Below are 18,863 nucleotides of genomic sequence, written 5' to 3' on the forward strand. Positions count from 1 at the left end.
GGGTGAGTTAAACTGAGCCCTGTTTCCTGCCGCCTGGGCGGGAGGAAAGAGCTATCAGTTTGACAGACTCGGCGCCGGGTGCAGTCCCTGGGCTGAAGCCAGCGCAGGGTCTGTGAAACTGACAGCCCCCGTTCTCTTTCTGCCCAGGGCAGCAGGAAAACGGGGGCTGTCAGTTTGACAGACCCCGCGTTGAACCCAATGTGGGGTCTGTCAAACTGACAGCTCTTGTTCTCCTCCTGCCAGAGCAGGAGGAGAACGAGAGCTGTCAGTTTGACAGACCTAGTGCCGGGTTCAGCCCATGTGCTGAAGCCAACATGGGGTCTGTCAAACTGACAGCCCCCGTTCTCTTTCTGCCCAGGGTGGCAGGAAAACGGGGGCTGTCAGTTTGACAGACCTTGCGCCGGTTCAGCCCATGGGCTGAGGCCGGTGCGGGGTCTGTCAAACTGACAGCTCCCGTTCTTCTGCCACTCTGGGGACAGGAGAACAGTGCTGTCAGTTTCACATGCCCCGCGCTGGCTTCACCCTATCCAATGAAGCCTGCAGGGGTGTTTTGAAACTGACAGACTTCTCCTGTTGCTTCAGGGCGACAGGAGAAGGGGGCTGTCAGTTTCAAACACCCTGCACTGGCTTCAGAAGCCAATGCTGGGTGTTTGAATTTCACAAACTACAAACCACAAACTGATTTGTGAACTGGTACAAATTCATGGAAGTTCGTGGTTTGTAGTTCATGGAACAGCGACAAACCATGAATCAGGTGGTTCATTTTTTCCATTTTGTACCCATGTCTAGTCTAATGCCTGTCATTTCTGAGAAGTGATTTGTGAAGTGTTGGGACCCTGACTCAAACTACAAAGGATTAGCTCTCTAATCTGGAGCTCAACACTTTGCTTTTGTTCAGTAGTGTGTATACATCTCTTTTTGGTGAAGTGTGGCTGGAAGACTGTGGAGATTTGGATTTATTGAGTAGCTGGCCTCATGGAGTGTAACTCACATAAAGTTGATCTAAAAAGAAACTACAGCCAAAATAAATTCAATCCATTTCACTGTAATAGAGCATCTACTTTGAGAAATAAATGACTCAAAAAGTTACAAACATTTGTTGTGAAAAGTTATAAACCCTCTTAAAAGTTAAAAAAGTACTTTAAGGTGGTTTATAGTTTTTTGCAACAAATATATCTGCTGATAAGCATCATTTATTTGTTAAAGTGGATATTCTATCAATGTGAAGTAGATTAGATTTTGTCTGGACTGTATTTTTAGATCAGCCTTCTATGAGTTAAGAATTGACTTGGGGTTGTATCTTTATTGTGTTGGATGTGTATTAAAACCCTTGGAAGGTTCAGATAGTAGGTGCTGGGTCCTGATTTGATATTGGCTAAAGAAATTTCTTCAGTATTACGGTCCTATGTTGATTGAGTTGCATTATGCCTCTTCTGTTTTATTTCTAATCTGAAATATTGATGACGGTGCAGGCAGGAGGTTAGTCATTGGTAAGTCAAAGGCGCTCTGCACGTGTAGAGAGGCATACATTCTTTCCTACCGGTAAGTTATAGCATGATGATTTGCTATGAATGATTAAAAACTGATACCAGGCTGAGTGAAACTGAATATTCGTTTTTCTGCTTCTGCCCCCTCCCATAGCCTGAGGTAAAGTTCCCACAACAACAGAGGCGGCAACTCCAAAATAGTATAAATATCACTCCAGTATCACTGATGACATTAAAGAGGAGGGAAACAAACAAGAGAGGAAGAAAAGACTGTGTGTGTGGGGGGGGAAGTAATGGGACACAGCAGATACCAATAGATCTGAGTCGAATCCACATTCACCCATTACCCGCGTGTTTATCGGATATCTTCCGTTTGCCTCCAATCCGTGATTTTTTCCTCTTCTTTCACATTCCTGCTTCCAATCCGTCTTTCTCGCGCGTCCCTCCAGTCACACGGCCGCTCGAAAACCGCTTTTTTGGGCGGGACCTTTTTTCCCCGCCCATTTTTTAAAAATGTTTTTGAGTGCACTTTTCTGTTATCTCGATCTTGCCTTATAAAGAAACATCATTGAAGATAATGATGCCTCTCTTTCCCCCACTGACAGCACTGATGGCTCTCTCCCGTTTCTTTTTTGGAAATTTGGAAGCATGGGGGAAGCTTTCGTGGGCATTTCCTATGCAGGACAGTTCAGTGCCTGAATTTTACTGAAGTTTCACTTCCTTGGAGTGTCGTTATTTCGATATTTCGTAATTTCGATATTACAGTAATATAAAATAAAAAAAATAAAAAACAGTTAAAAAGGAAGTTTCGCGAGTCCGTTCTGAGGATGGGTTCACCCCAAAATGATTTTTCAAACTACCAGATTTGATTCAGAAACAGCATAATCAATAAATCCAATGCTATGAAGTCAAAAACAGTATTTTGCAGACTACGGAGCGCTTGCAAGTTGAATCAGCCAATAGGAACTCTTGGAACAGCCGGAGAGACAGGAAGGGGGGTGGTTTTTAAAAAAACCACGTAAATTGCACATTGGCCCATTCATGGCCACTGTGAAACTCCCGTTGAAAACCTGTGACCACATATTCGGGAGAAATGCGAATGAAATGCGTCTGTTTAATGAGGTAATGTGACCGGCACTCGGGATTGCGTGGGGAATGCGGGGAACATGCGACTTAGAATGAGTAATGTGGATTCGACCCTGGTCAGTAAGGTGTAACTGATTCAGCCATTTTAGAGCTTCCCATCTGTAATGAAATTATGGAAGACCATTGTCCTCTCAAGGGGTCAGGTGCTGTACCACAATTCCTCCATTTGTGCCAGAGTTGCCTTGCAGACCTGAAGTCTTGCAGAAACAAACACTTCTCTCTACTTTGGATTATCTCTAGTTGACGTACTGCTGCTACCCCAGAGGGTTTGTACAACCAAGTGGCAGATCAGTTGGCTCAGATATGGGCTACTCTACCAGTACAAACTCAGGAGGAAGAGATGTTGATTCTTGTTCCGTGGGCTCATGAAAAGTCTGGGTATTTAGGTGCCAAAGCCACTAAAGAATGAGTGTTGCAGCAAAGTATTCCCTGTCACATAGAGGCTGCTAATACAATACCTGCTGCTCATGAACTGCATTCAAGGTTTAAACAAAAGCCCCTTTCAAAAGTTCCCATGATGCAGTTAGGTAGAGGAAAAATATTTGGACAGATATCTCAGGAGGACTATGTGGCTTCTCTGCCTCAGTTTGACTGATGGCAATCCCTACTGACAATATGGTGGACACTTATGCAGATTACCTGTTAATGTATCCATGAGCCAGGGCTACCTAGCAAAGCACCATTAATGGGCTAGTCCTTTTAATTTGGGGGTACCCTTGCAAATTCAATCTGATAATAGAAGGCATTTCACAGGTGCAGAGGAACATTAGTGGGCTGATGCATTTCACATTCTGCAAGCAGCAGGGTTAATTGAAAGGATGAAAGGTTATTAAAACACAAGGTGAAACAGTTAACCACTGACCGCCGCTCATTAAAGAGATGCGGAATGGTTTTAGATCAAACTGAATTTGAAATTGTATGTTCATCACCTCACTATCCTTTATAGGAAAACAACTATTGCCTCTTGGCAATATGTCATCTAGAGTTGCTAATTCTAGGTTGGAAGATTCCTAAAGATTGGGGGGGGGGGTGGAGCCTGGAGATGGTGGGGTTTGAGGAGGAGAGGAACCTCAGCAGAGTATAATACCCTAGGGTGGACCCTTCAAAGCAGCCATTTCCTCTAGAGGATCTCACCTCTGTAGTCTGGAGACGAATTGTAATTCTAGGAGCTCTCCAGGCCCCACCTTAATCTCATCTCCCCTTCCTTCCCAGGCCATCCAGATAGAAACTGTCTGCACATTTTTTTCCTTATGGGCAAAAGACAGTGTTGTAATGTTTAAAATGAAAGTTGGGAATTCAGAGAGAGGGGGCAGGGCATATACCCAAGGAGGCATGCCCCCACATAACCCCAGCCGCTTCAGGCATACTGGGAGTCTGTGTAGGTTGGAAGGAAGATAACAGCAATTTATTATATTCTTATCTCACCCTTCCTTTATGGAGCTCAGGGCAGAATATGAATCCTACTCTGTTCTGCTTATCCTCTTAACAGCCCTGTGAGGTAGGCTGGATGGAGACAGGGAGATAGAGTGTGACTGGTTCGAGGTCCTGCACTGGGTTTGATATCAGTATGGGAATTTGAGCTCCCCTCCTGCTCATTCTACGCACTAACCACTACACCACACAAGGTTATCAGCTATATAAATATTTAGCCAGATAAAAAACTTGAGTTTGGTCTTAATCAAATGTGATCAAGTTAATTGCATGTAATGCCTTGGATGTTTTTGTTCCATGGGACTGTTGATTAGAGTCTTGCAAATCATTTGTTATGGATCATTTGTTCAATTAACTTAGCTTCTCCTTCTGCCTACATAAAGTGCACGAGCTGATGGCATTTTTCAGAGAAGCCGCTGGACAAATTTCCAAAGAGTGTTTTACATATTTCTTTTCACCCTCTGGAATTATCACAGGCAGTTCCTGTTGAGATGCTCTTGTATTCAGCATTCAGGTCCGGATGTTCCATTGGTCCTGCGCTAGTCACAAGATGACACAGCCACTAAGTCAAATAAGCATTTGTGTGACAAGCCAGTCAATGCATTTCTAGCTATATATTCGTGAACCAGGAAGCTGGTGTATGTGTGTGTGTTTGTGGTGCCTGTGAAGGGAGGGGAGATGTCAGTGCAAGCGCCTCGTTTCCTCACTTAGAAATTAAATGAAAATCCATAAGCACAGTTCAGCCGTGGCCATCTGAGCATGGCACAGTGGAAGGAACAAGATGAAAACTGTCATAGAGCAGAACGGCTTTTTTTTTTTGGTCCACAGCTTTAATTTAGCTGTTAACTGCTAAGCTGCCCTCATGCTGGAATACCACAGTGTCATAAAAGGAAATGGAAAATTTCTAAGTAGAATAAATGGTGTTGATCCATCTAAATGAGGAATTTTGAGTGCCCTGCTTCAAAACAGGAGAAATAAATCACATAACTGAAGTACACCAAAGTGTTGTTTCTGAAGGGAATTGAATTTTACATTCATCTACCTCAGCTCAGGAACATCTCGGAGGTAGCGTTTCTCCTGCCTTTTATTCCCAATGCTGAATAGCAGGTATGATACTGAGAAAAGGGAGGGAGATGCTTGCATGGGTGTGTAATGGCAAGGGTGGAACTGGCATATTTATGCAAGCACCACATTAGATAGTCTGGCTTTATGAAGAATTATTATAAATAATTTCTATTCAATTTCTCAGTATAGCTCAGTACAGCTTGCACCTTTGATATCAGCCTAGATTCACTGCATGGATGGGTGGAATGGGATACTATCTGCTGCCCGCAGTCCAGCTATCTGCCAAGTTCCCCTCATGATGGAATACCATAGTATCAAAAAAGGAGGATGGAAAGTATTGATCCACATGAGGAATTGTGGGTGTCCAATTCTAATCTGAAGGCTGAGGGTACCTTCAATTTCTGAGTGATAGATTGAGGCTCAGGTCTCCTCTGTGACATACAAGTGCTTAGGCTAGTGCACCAGCTGTGACATTTCCTTAGCAGGCATAATTTGACCACAGTTGTCTATAATCTGATCATAGCCAAATGAGAGTATTATAATGTACTCTACATGGGGCTGCCCTTGAAATGTACATGAAAGCTGCAGTTGGTACAAAACACTGAAACCAGATTAAAGTCCTGGTCTGGCCATGGAGAACACTATTTTAAAAGGTTTTTTTAAAAAAATAATTTGGACTCTAGGTTGGTTAGATGCTTTAGGTGGTTCCTGCATGGGGCAGGGGGTTGGACAAGATGGTCTGGAAGATGCCTTCCAGCTCTATAATTTTATGATTCTATGGACCAACTTTAAGGGATTTGTTTAGACACTCTGGGAGATCAGTAACTCCTGCAGAGTTATTGGTTTGACTCAGCTAGGGTTATGAGGTGGAGAATTTCTTTTTCAAAATTCATGTTTTAAAATATAGCCATTGATTCCTCTTATTCTTTTTTTTCCTTTTAAGAGCAGGATTTCTCTTGTTTCTCTTCAAAAAGAAATCAGTGCCCTTTTGTAACTTTAGCCCTTGCAGTTATATCCTCGGGTTGTGCTTTATTAAGAAGGTAGGAATGTTTGGAAAGACATTGCCTGTCTCTGAGCATTTACAGAGTGAAATTCTGAAAGCCTGCAGGATCTGCCTTCCTGCCCTTCATCTCTTCAAATTTCTCTTTGATCAAAAAGGAATTGATTAGAAAACTGACTTCAAATTCCTAAAAAGAGAAAAATAAATGGATTGTTGGATTTCCAGGAGAAACTAAATACAGGCATTAAGATCATTTCTCTTAACAAGTCTAGACTCAGTACAGTTTATATTCTCCCCAGTCTTGCCTGTGTCAACCAATCTGGAGACTTAAGTTGTCTTTCATGTCGATTTAGACTGTACCATTTTTATTTCAGAGGCACATCAAAGCATCCTAAAAAGCCAACCCACATTCTCCCACCTTTTTCTTAGCAAAGACTTCCAAGGTAAATGGCAAGCTCATCTTTAGAAATGGCAAGCATGATGGCTTGTTTGTCAGGATGCTCAAGATGAACAGACTTCTGTCATCATTCCTATCATGTTACTGTCATGGCCCAGTCTGGACTCAATGAGAGTCCAGACTCCTCTGGAGGACAGAAGCCTCGTGTGACCAGCCAGGACTCCTCAGGAGAAGAGGAGCTCCATGTAGCCAGCCCTAGCCCTGACTCAGCAGAAGCCAGTAATCAGGAACAACAGCTGCTGGCTGATCAGAGTTCACAGTCAGCAGCTGAGGCAGAGGTACCAGCACCCTCTGGCTCCAATACCACAGGGGTAGCTCAGCCAGGGACGTCCAACGCCACAGGTGAAGCCCAGCCAGAGGCTTCTGTTCACCCACACCCAAAGAGAGCCGCAGTCAACAGCAGAGATTGGAACTGCAGGAGAGATGGCGCAGTGTTCGCCTCCTGAGCCAATGCCAGCTTCTGGAGAGCGGTGATGAGTAAAGTCAGGGTGGAGCCCCAGCAGCTGGCTGCAAACCACGCCTGGCCATAAAAGCCTAGCTAGAGAAACTGCCAGGCATGGAAGCAAAGTGTTACCTATGCGCAACCAAGCTGGGTCTTTTGTGTATTGTGCTCGTGCCATGCCTACTCCTAGACCTGATGCCATCTGTAACTGACCTTGGACTGGACTTGACCTGGCTTGTGGATTCTGGACATACCCCTGGCATTTACCTCATGCTCTGACTACAGATTGGATTTAGCTTTTGAATCTTGAATTCCCCCTTGGCTTCGTGTTGTTGCTCAGACTTGGGACTAGAGATGGGCACAAACTGGACAAAAACGAACCGTGTAGTTTGTGGTTCATCACATTTCACGAACCATGAACTTTCACGAACCTGCCCCGGTTTGCAAACCAGTTCATTTGGTTCATGAAAACGTCACATCCAGGTCAGCAAACCATCACTTCTGGGCCAGCAGGTCACTTCAAGGCCAGCAGAAGGCCACTTCTGGGTCAGCAGAAGGTCTGCAGGGAGCCCATCCCCTGTTGCCTAGGAAACTGATTAATCAGCGCTAGGCTGTCTGCAGTGTTGAACCAAAAAATGAACTAAACAAACCAACCTAAAGTTCGTGGTGGTTTGTTAGAAATGAGCTCTGACGAACTACCAGTTTGCAAACTACGAACTAGCCCGGTTCATCATGAACTTTGGTTTGTATTTGGTTTGTATCTCTACTTGGGACTATCAGCTTGGGCAGGCCCAGCCCACAACAGTTGCAAAGCAGATCCTTAAGCAAGAGTAATAAAGATCAGTGACACTGGTGGAGGCGGGGGGGGGGGGACCTGGTAGCAGCTTGAAGAGTTTTTTCTTTTATTATTTTAAAAGAAATCATTTCACCAAAGAAATACATATTAACAAAATTATGAGATCTATCATTCAACCATAACATTCAAAGTGAATAACTTATACATTATCCCATATTATGGAACTATAACCGTATCCAATTACTAAATACAAATAAAGGGTCCATCTAAAGGTAAAGGTAGTCTCCTGTGCAAGCAACGAGTCATTACTGACCCATGGGGGGATATTGCATCATGACATTTTCTTGGCAGACTTTTTGTTATGGAGTGGTTTGCCATTGCCTTCTTCAGTCATCTACACTTTACGCCCAGGAAACTGGGTACTCATTTTACTGACCTTTGGAAGGAGGGAAGGCTGAGTCAACTTTGAACTGGCTACCTGAATCTGGCTTCTGCCAGGATCGAACTTAGGTTGTGAGCAGAGCTTGGGCTGCAGTACTGCAGTTTACCACTCTGTGCAACGGTGCTGTTCACATAGGGTCCATCTATCTCAATTCAAATTGTATTTACAGTCAAAGTCAGAGGTTTATTCATAAACATAACAATTTCCTATACATAGTATTAAGAGGAATGATATTTTATTCAGCCATATATTTCAAAATGGGGAGCCAGGTAGCTTCAAAATCAGATTGATAGTATTCGTAATCTGATTGTTTCAGATTATCATTTATTTTTTCCATAACAATCTAATCCCAAATTTTCCCAAACCAGTCATCTAAAGTTAACGGGCAGTTGGACTTCCACCAAGAAGAAAAGCTTGAAGAGGTGATAGCCGCGGTTTAAAGAACTCGGGTGATAAGATTGTGTCATAGTCTCATTCTTCCTTAAAACAGGCAGGTTTTTGCTCAATGATTTTCTTGAGTGATGGAGATGTCAATCTGCAGTGTCCAACTTTTGGACAGAGGGCAATAAATGAAAGAAAATACTTCACCTCAATCCATCAAGCAGACGGAGGGGAATGTTTTTTCTGTCTACAGATAAAGGACACAATATTTTTAGGTGGAAACAGCCATGCCAGCCAGGTGGCAATCCCTTTCATTTTATTCCTGGAGGCAGCAGGAAAAGAATTTGGGTGTTGTATGTCAGCACTAGACCAGCAAAAATAAACCAGTCGTTTGGCATTTATAGATTAACAACATTTTATTCCAGTATAGGCATTCATGGGCTACATCCCACTTCTTCAGATAAAATGAATGGATTACTATGCAGACATTTTGTGCAGGATATATGAAAAGAACTGTAGGATCAAGGGGCCATAAAATGCATCAAGTACTCAATGAAAATGTAATTGGGTAATATTCAGTTGTAATAAAAAATACAAAGACTATTCACTAGTTATTCTAAACTAGTTAACACCTGTAATGAGTGAGAAGTCTCAGGTTTTGCTAAAATAGTTAACACTTCAATATGTCAGGCTATGGATGACAGGATATGGCAGACAGATCCCTGTACCATTGCAACAACAAGTCCAGGCTCTTGGTTAAATGGTTTTATTCAGAAATCAAATCATTTCCATATATATGTCCATAGGATTACTCAAAAGCAAGGTAAGCATCTAAGCAGTAAGAGCAAGATTGACAGGAATAGTAACGTGAGGAAAAATCCCTTCTCTTAACTCACATGTTTGCTCCTCCCCCCTCGGAACAATAAACAAGGTTTTGGCGCACGCTTTGGGTGAGAACGTTTCACATATTTGTACTATCCAGTAGAGTCACTGAGAAAGCAAAAGATCAAAGTCAAGACATAGCAATGCCTGGAAGTGGGTAGTCTACAAGGTCATGAACACTGAAAGTTTCTACAGTCCGTTAGATAAGCACCTGCACAAAGTCTGTGAAAGAAACAGTTATGGCATTGACAATATGACATTAAGTTACAGTATGAAACATTGGTTCAGGGTTAGCATTGGCACGAATGGGGTTCAGACATGACACAAAAGAGTAAAAAAGCCCTAATCCCTGTTCAGTTAGAATGGGGAGGGGAGGAAAATAGTATGATACTTCTGAAGGAATTCCAGTTCAGCAGTTTCATGTTGGAGTCTGCCTTTAAAGATCTTTTGTTGAAGAATACTACGGCAGCAAACTTTTAAGGGGACGAACAGGAGATTCTTTAAAAATCAGCCAGTTCTCCAAGCTAAATTTTCAGCTAGAGAATGGGAGGTGTAATTTCTAACAATTCCCATTTCTTTTTAAAGATCCTCACCCCAGTTTGCCCTTCATTTTTTCCTGAGGGCTTTCTGTTTCCTGGGAGGCAGCATTTCAGGGAACTCAGTGGGTTGCTGTGGGAGGGGGGAGGCAGGAAAGTTCTATTCCATTGATGGAACTACCTTCTGACAGCAAAAAATTTAGTTTGAATCTAATCCAGTGCCCGTTCTTCAGGTGTTGTTTGTGACGAAGGATGCAGCCTCATAACCACAGAGCCAGTATGGTGTAGTGGTTAGAGTGTTGGGCTCGGATATGAGATAACCAGGTTTAAACTCGCACGCTACCATGGAAGCTCACTGGGTGACCCTGGGCCAGTAATACACTTTCAGCTTAACCCACCTCACCTTGGGTCCCCATTGGAATATAAATGAAGTAAAGAAATAAAAGTAAATAAAGTTTCCCAGCAACAATGTATAAAAAAAGGAAAGAATGAAAGAAAGAAACAAACAAAAAAAATTCTTGGTTTGCGATGATTAGTCTGGGTTGTACGAAATAGCTGAGATTAAATAAACAAGCAAGGAACAATCCCTTCTGGTATCGTTTTGTTTGCCTTTTGATTTCTAAGAGCTACAGCAGTGTGTGAGCTCTATTATATTCAGAAGTCTACTTTTTTATATTATTCCAGAAGCACTTCTAAGTCTGGTTTTACTTATGGTTTCCTCTACTAGCTAGAGTAAACAAGCTGCTTGCTTTGACGTCACTTCTGGGCTTTTGCCTGCTGTTGGAAATGATGTCACAGCATTGCCAATATCACACCCCCTTTTTTCCTTTGGGTGCAGCAGGAAGAGATTGCATGCCGCAACATACCCCATTGGTGGGCCTAAGCTTATCTACTGGCTAGGAAAAATAGTCCTGTCTCTGTAACAAAGGTTTAATACAGAAATGGGCAGTTGATGCTTTTCATGGCATGAAGCTACATAATTGCTGCAGATCAAACTGATATTAAAAGGACAGTTAGAGGGATCAGATCAGAAGCTGCCAACCCTGGGTGAGCCTCATTATCTTTCTTTGTTTCACGCAGTTTGTTCCAAATGAAGTTATACTCTCTTTACTTGAGAAAATACTCTGTGTATTTCTGAGGGGCAGCAATGTAAGGTTACCAAACTTAAGGAGGCCTGACATACAGCTAATTTTTGGACTACAGAGATCAATTCCCTTTGGTCAAAGTGCAGCTTTAGAGGCTAGACTGTATGACATCACATCTCCACTGAGCTCCCTTCCATCCCAGAACTCTGCCAACAGTAACATCTTACTCTCTAGGGTTGCCAACACTAGGGTTATCCGGCACCCTCAGTCTCCCAGTGGGGGATCTGGGCCTGGCTCTAACCTCCTTTTTGATGGGTGGTGTGCGTGCGCAAAGCGCAGACATGCTCCCGCAAAGCGCCATCATGCCGCCGCCCCCCACCCAGTGTGCCCATGCTCTGCAGGGGCTCGCATTAGGGGCTGCTGTGGAGCGCAAGAATGCTCCTGTGCTCCACAGCGGCCCAAAATGCACCCACAGATCAGGCCCGTTTTGAGGTGCTGTCGAGCGAAGAAGCACTCCTGCACTCTGCAGCGCCTCAAAATGCCCATTTTGGCCTGGATTGGGCCTATTTTGAGCCACTGTGGAGTGCGGGAGTGCTCCTGTGTGCTGCAGCAGCCCCAAATAGGCCCAATCCTCGCCAAAATGGGCCCGATCCACAGCCGTTTTGGCACAGATCAGGCCCGTTTTGGGGTGCTGTGGCGCACAGGAGCACTCCCACACTCCACAGCAGCTCAAAATGGGCCCACTCCGGGCCAAAACAGGCCCGTTTTGAGGCGCTCCGCAGCACCTCAAAACAGGCCCGACCTGCGGCCGCACGCAGCTCTTCAGGGGAGCGCAAACAGATGGTGTGCGCCCCCCGCTGGCCAAGTAAGTGGGGGCTGGATGTGGGGGTGAGGGCAGGGGATCCCCCGCCCCTACCGGGGGTCTGGAACCTCTAGCCAACACTCTGGCATGGCAAATTTTTGGAGATTTTGGGGTGGTGCCTGGAGAGCGTGGAGTTTGAGAAGGAGAGGGAGCTCAGCAGGAATGTTATTCCATAAAGTCCACTTTCTAAAACTGCCCTTTCCTCCAGGTAGGATTGCCAGCTCTGAATTGGGAAATAATTGGAGATTTGGGGGTAAAGTTTGGGAAGATATAATGCCACAGAGTCCACCCTCCAAAGCAGCCATTTTCTCCAGGGGAACTGATCATTTTAGGCTGGAGATCAGTTGTCTTTCTAGGCCCCAACTGGAGGTTGGCAACCTTTTAACTCTGATCCCATAGAAGCCTAGAGACACCATGGAAACTCAATTTCCTGCTTTCAGAGTTTTTAAAAAGCAAGTTTCTAGTTCTTAAAGGTATTGAAGAAATTGGGTAGGAAATACTGTTGAACGACTGGAAGGCAGAACAGTCATTGAAAAAATATTTTTAGAGGTCAAGAGGTGGCACTTCAGTCCCTTGCGCAGTACCTTGTACCTCATTACAATTAGCATAATATTTATTTATTTATGTAAGTATTATATTCTGCCTTTTTTCATCGCTGACATCATGTGCCAGATAATAAACAATGCAGAATAAAAAACATGCCGCATAAGGGAGAACACGCAAACTAACAGAAATTTTAGAATTTATGTAGGTGCAGAATTTAAGCAAAATCTAAGATGGTGAGATAGTGGGAACAGCTTTGCCTGCTTAATTCCAGTTGATCTGAACACTTTTAACAGCACAAGTGTCAAAGCTAGTCAGAAAGGTAGAAATTCTGCTATTAGGACCTCTTGGAATTTCTGACCCTGTTGCGTTTTGTTTTTATTGAAAATATTTACCCCCCCTCATCCACCGTGAGATCTCTGAAAGGGACCTTGATCAAAATGGAAAGTAAACTAGCAAGAATCCTCCTACTTGTTTAGGCTCCTGGCCTGAACAAAACAGCTGCAATATTCCTTTAAGAATGTTGTCTTTATGCAAAGCCCCAGTGCTCTGCTATGACAGATAGTCTACATTAAGCCTTATTAGCATTCAGAACAGGTAGTGGTTCCAAGAGAGGACAGAAAGCTCAGCAGAAGCTGATATGAAAAATAAACTTGGAAAAGCTCATAACTTTGAATCACTGGGAGTGGATTACACTTTCAATTAGAATCCCAAACAGAGGCAGTAAGGAGGAAGCAATGTTAAGTAATCTGTCATCAAGCAAAATCCAGTCCGAGAGAGACCTCTCTTCCCCCCAAACACATACAAACATACACACACATTTTCTTGGTGTGATGGTCAGCTTTATCTAATATGCTGTATGGATTTGATGGATTGACTAGATAGCTGGTAACCGAAATCATCAATCTCGGAAATAGCCCAGTAAATGAAAAAAGCCAACTGTATGCTTCACAGTGGAAAGTTGCTTTGCTCTTTCTTTGAAACTGCACAGTCATTTGCTATGCTCCATCAATCAAGTAAAGCAGGGGCCCCCACACCAACCAAGGCTGCTGTGTACCTGACCCAAATGCAGGGCATCCAATCCAGGAGCCTCACTAGCTGCATACCAAGCAAATTGATCCCTGGCACGCTTACTCACAAGCAATTCCTTTTGTTTTACATAAGATTTACAAATTATCGTGCAAGGGATTGCAGCCCCCTTACAAGCGTTTCTTCAAAGCATTTAGATTTTCAAATGCTATGTTATTATTTTTGAGAATTTTTTAAAGGAGGCACTGTTGCAATCAGCTCAGGACTGTGTTGTGAGAATGGTGAAAACACTTCTGGGATGGTACAGAGGGCAGGGCTGTGTGTACCAAGTGCTGATCCTCCAATCAAATTTCTATGTCAAGAGAATTTGGGTTCTGCAGCCAACATACTTCATTCAAATGAAGCAAAAGTGCATGCTTCCTCTTATTTTGCATGGTTTATTTGCTTCTATTAGTCACAGGAAGTGGCAAGGAACTTTACTGAAGTCTCATCCTCTGACTACTGGAAATGTGACTCAGTAGCTTTTGGCTTCTGAGATTTCTCCATTGTTTATACATATCTTCAAGAGTATCTTCACAATCATAAAGGCTGGAAACTTGCTGTCTAATGCCTACCTACTCTTCGCTTTTTGATTTATGGCTTGCACTGTATTGTATTGCCTTATGAAAGATGGTGTAGAAGTATTTTAAAAAAATAAAGTTCTTCAGAAGCTGAGCTGAGTCACTAAGTTCTGAACATCTAGTGGCTTTTCTGCATTTTTATGAAGCTGTGCCTGGCAATCCTATTCATGGTTTGAGACAAAATAGTCCCTAGATAGAATAGTCAGCCATCCAGGCTGGATGTCTTTACTGCCACTGTGGTCTTCATTTGAGGCTTGATTCAACAAGAGATGGACAGGGGGCATCGGACTCTGTTAATTCTCCTGGACTTTTGATACCATTGATCATGGTGTCCTTTTGGTCTACCTTTTAATGTTGGGACTGGGAGGCAAAGTTTTGCAGTAGTTCTTGTCCTACCTTGAAGGTAGGTTTTGGAGTGTGCCACTAGGGGACTGTGGTTCTGCCCCTTGGCCTCTTGTTTGTTTGTTGATAGAAAAGGTAACTGAGCATGCCCTGGACATGTGTATATGAGTGTATGTGGATGTGTAACTCTCTTGAAAGTAAGGTACGTCTCTTTGTCTAAGGTGGGAATGCCTCTGGACTCCTCCTCTGTCTCTTGGGAGATTTCTTCTTCTTGCCTCATGGCCTTCTAAAGGGGAAGGATGTATTTCTCAGAGCTCCTGCTATGAAGGCCTCACCCACAGACCCGCCTGCAGCCTCACCGCCAGACTATCTGGCTGTGATATTTACAGGGAAAGTGAATGTTTAGACTAGGTCTCTTTCTTTTTACTCCAAGATATTGCCATGAATGAAATCTACCATAATAAACTGTAAGTTCTATCTTTTCTACAATTTGATTGCCCGAGGATTAATTACTGCATGTTGGGGAAAATGCTTCTGACTAAGTAACTCTGCCACCAAATGAAATATAACTAATTTCTAATATTTGTGGGGGTTCTAAAAGGTTCTAGCTTGTCACTTATGCTTTTCAACATCTATGTAAAGCTGTTGGGAGAGGATATTCAGAAATTTGTGCGACGGATGTCAGCTCCCTGGTGGAGGCATGGGATCCCCTGCCCCTACCTTTCACACACACACGGCCTTGCCCCGCCCTGCCCCGCCCCATAACAATCCTAAAAGGGTCCCATACAATCTGTCAGTCAAGGGCCTAATTCTCCAACTCTTACTTTGTAAAGTCAAGCTGCAAAGTCCATACAGAACATAACTCCAAGGACCAACAACCATTCAGTTGCTGGTTCCAGAATAAGATGGTCCAAACGCAAAATGTCCAAGGCCAGCAATCCTGTTAGCTGCTGGACCAAGAGCAAAATGGCCAAGGACCCACACATAAAATCTGAGTTCTTAATTAGTCCTTAGCTCCTGGGCTAGTATTTGGTTATACTAGTCCAGGAGCTAAGGACTAATTAAGAACTCAAATTTTATCCAAAGCAGCCTGCAAGATGAGCTGATTGTAATAACTCATGTTCTCCAAACAACATTCCCAGGTCCCTCAGTCTTTCTTCACAGAGCTTGTCTCCAGGCCCCTGATCATCCTCTGGTCCCTGGTTGCTCTCCTCTGTTCCTGCTCCAATTTGTCCACATCGTTTTTTGAAGTGAGGCCTCCAGACCTGCACACAATACTCCAGGTAGGGCATGATCAATGTGGTATATAGTGGGACAATGACATCCTGGAATTTGGATGTTATGCCTTTGTTGATACATACCAAGATTGTGTTTGCCTTTTTTTCTGCTGCATCACTCTGACTGCTCATATTTAGCTTCCTATCCACCCATATCACAAGATCTTATTCATACATACTGTTGCCCAGAAGTGTATCCCTCATCTAGTATACATGCTTTGCATTTTTGTTATCCAGATGGATAAACAGGCACTTATCCATGTTAAACTGCATCTCATTCAAATCTGCTCACATTTCCAGTGTGTTCAGATCTTGTTGAATTCTGTCCTGAATCCTGATCTTCAAGGGTGTTTGCTACTCTTCCCTCACCTGCAGATTTAATGCATAATCCCTTCACACCCTCATCCACATCATTTATAAAAAAAAATATTGAAAAGCATTTGGCCCATAACCAAGCCCTGTGGCACTCCACAGGACATCTCCTTCCAATCAGATGTGATACCTTTAACAACTACTTTTTGGGTGAGGTTATCCAGCCAGTTCCCTATCCATCTAACCATCCTCGAGTCCACTCCACAGTCCACCAGTTTACTCATCAGAACACCATGAGGAGCCTTGTCAAAAGCTTTACAGAAATCCAGGTAAACTACATCAACAGCAATCCTACGATCCAGTAAGCCTGTCACTCAATCATAGAAGGAGATGAGGTTGGTCTGGCAGGACCTGTTGGGAATGCATCCACGTTGACTTCCCCATACCACCATGTTGCAGATTGATGCCGTTAATATCTGCTCCAGTATCTTCTTTGGGACAGAAGTCAGGCTGATTGGCTTATAGTTCCCAGGAATTCCCTTTTTCCCTTTCTTAAAGATTGGGATAAAATAACATTCGATTTATATACCACCCTTCAGAAAAACTTAATGCCCACTTGGAGCTGTTTACAAAGTATGTTATTAATATCCTCATGACAATCACCCTGTGAGGTGGGTGGGACTGAGAGAGCTCCAAGAAGCTGAGACTGACCCAACGTTGCCCAGCTGGCTTCAAGTGGAGGAGTGGGGAATCAAACCCGGTTCTCCAGATTAGAGTCCCACTGCTCTTGACATTTGTTCTCTAGTCATCTGGCACATCACCTGCCCTCCAAGAGGCCTTGAAGATGATTGACAAAAGGTCTGCAAGTTCTTTTGAATCTTCTTTAAGCACTCTTGGCCCAGAGGATTTGTACAAATCCAGTGCAGCAAGATGATTCTCCACAACTTCTCTGCCCCTGTCAACCAGCAGCTCCAAAGGCATGCTAGGTGGGCCTGTTCTCTCCTCTGCGAAACATGTAGCCAAGATGTATTACTTGGCTTGCACAATCTAGTTAATGCAGATGTATACCTCTGTATTTGTTCACTATTTGATTCTTGGTTTTCTTGGAGTGTATAGGCATCAATGGGACGCATGTTGGGAATTTTTCTGCCATTACATGAAGCTGCTAATACTTGTTGTGTGCAGCAACAAAAGTCAAGTTTTGCTCAGAGAGGGAGCACCAATGAATTATCTCATCTTTAATGCCACAGATGAGTTGATCTCATAGCTAGCCATCCAGGACACCCCCAAATTCCCAATAGTCAACAAGGTGAAAGAGCTCTGCAACATAATCTGCTATATTTTAACTGGTTTCTGATCACACTTTAAAAAATGAAGCCTTTGTAAGGAAACAGTTGGTTTGGGGCTAAAGTGTATCTTTAACAAATCTACCAGTTCACCGTAGATTTTATTACTTGGTGCAGCAGGTATTATTAGAGAAAGGACAATAGCAAAAGGTTTTGCTACACAGTCAGCAGAATTGCATACTTTTGTTCTGCTCTTAAATTTTATTAGCTTCCAAACAGTAAGATAGTCTTTCTGCATAACAGTTTCAAGAGGTTGGTTGACTAACATCAAATTCTTCTATAGTGCACAGTGCAGCCATTTCTATAGTGACCCAGCAGTAACAGGGAGGAAAAGGAAAGAACTGGTCTGGTGTCAGCAGCAGGTCGATCCCACCTTCATTGTCAAATATTGCATAGTGGAACAACAACAAACAACCCTTTTCCTTAATTGTATGATTTATTTATTAACATTGAAATTTCAGGACACATAACTTGGATTGAAAAAATAATATTACAATACTTAAATACTGTTCGTTGTCCAATTGACCCAGGATTATCCAGGCCTGATTTGCAATAGTTTGTGTAGACGCAGAAACCCCGCAAGTCGCTACTAAGAAGAAGAGAGCCAGCTACCCACTCAAGGTGGGGGATTCCCCACCCCCCATCTGCTGCCCTCCACCCCTGCTCACCTGGCTGGCAGGGGGGCAGAATGTTAGGAGGCTGTCTGGTGCCCTCAAAGCATGCAAAAAATGGAATGTGTGCACTCTGGTGGCCATTCTCTGATGTTACTTCTGGTCTAAAATGGAAGCAATAGTGGCACAGTGGGGGCAAATCAACCCCCTGTGTCTTGGGGGCAATTTAGCCCCGCTGAGCCACCATTGCTTCTGTTTTAAACTAGAAGTTATTTCAGAAGAAGGCATCTCGAGTGCACGTTAGGAGGGAACAGCAAAACCTCCCTACCCGGCGGCACCTTGGCACAACTATTAGGAAGTGAAAAAGTGTCCCTTCTACTCTCCTGATTGCACTGAGGCCTTCTCGGTTAGCTTCTTAAAGAAGCAGTACAGAACACTTATTCTGTCTGTCAACAAACAAAATGAAGATAGTAAAGTAAGAATATATCCTACACTAAAGTATCCCCTGAGAAGTTGCAGGTGGAGGCAAAGAGGCTCTCTTGTAGGGCTTACCTGACTTGGTTTCCTAGAGAGTGATGGAGACTTGTATCAGTTTTGTAGTATTTACCATATTTTCAAGTATACACATAGAGCACAGGTGGAGGCAAAGAGGCTCTCTTGTAGGGCAAAAAATTGCTACCTTACCTGCTAGAGAGGGGGGGGGAAGGGAGATAGAGAGAGATCACGCTCCTTAAGCACGGTTGCCAGATGGGGTCTGAAGAAATACTGGAC

This window comes from Eublepharis macularius, chromosome 1 (assembly GCF_028583425.1).
Source record: "Eublepharis macularius isolate TG4126 chromosome 1, MPM_Emac_v1.0, whole genome shotgun sequence".
NCBI lineage: Eukaryota > Metazoa > Chordata > Lepidosauria > Squamata > Eublepharidae > Eublepharis > Eublepharis macularius.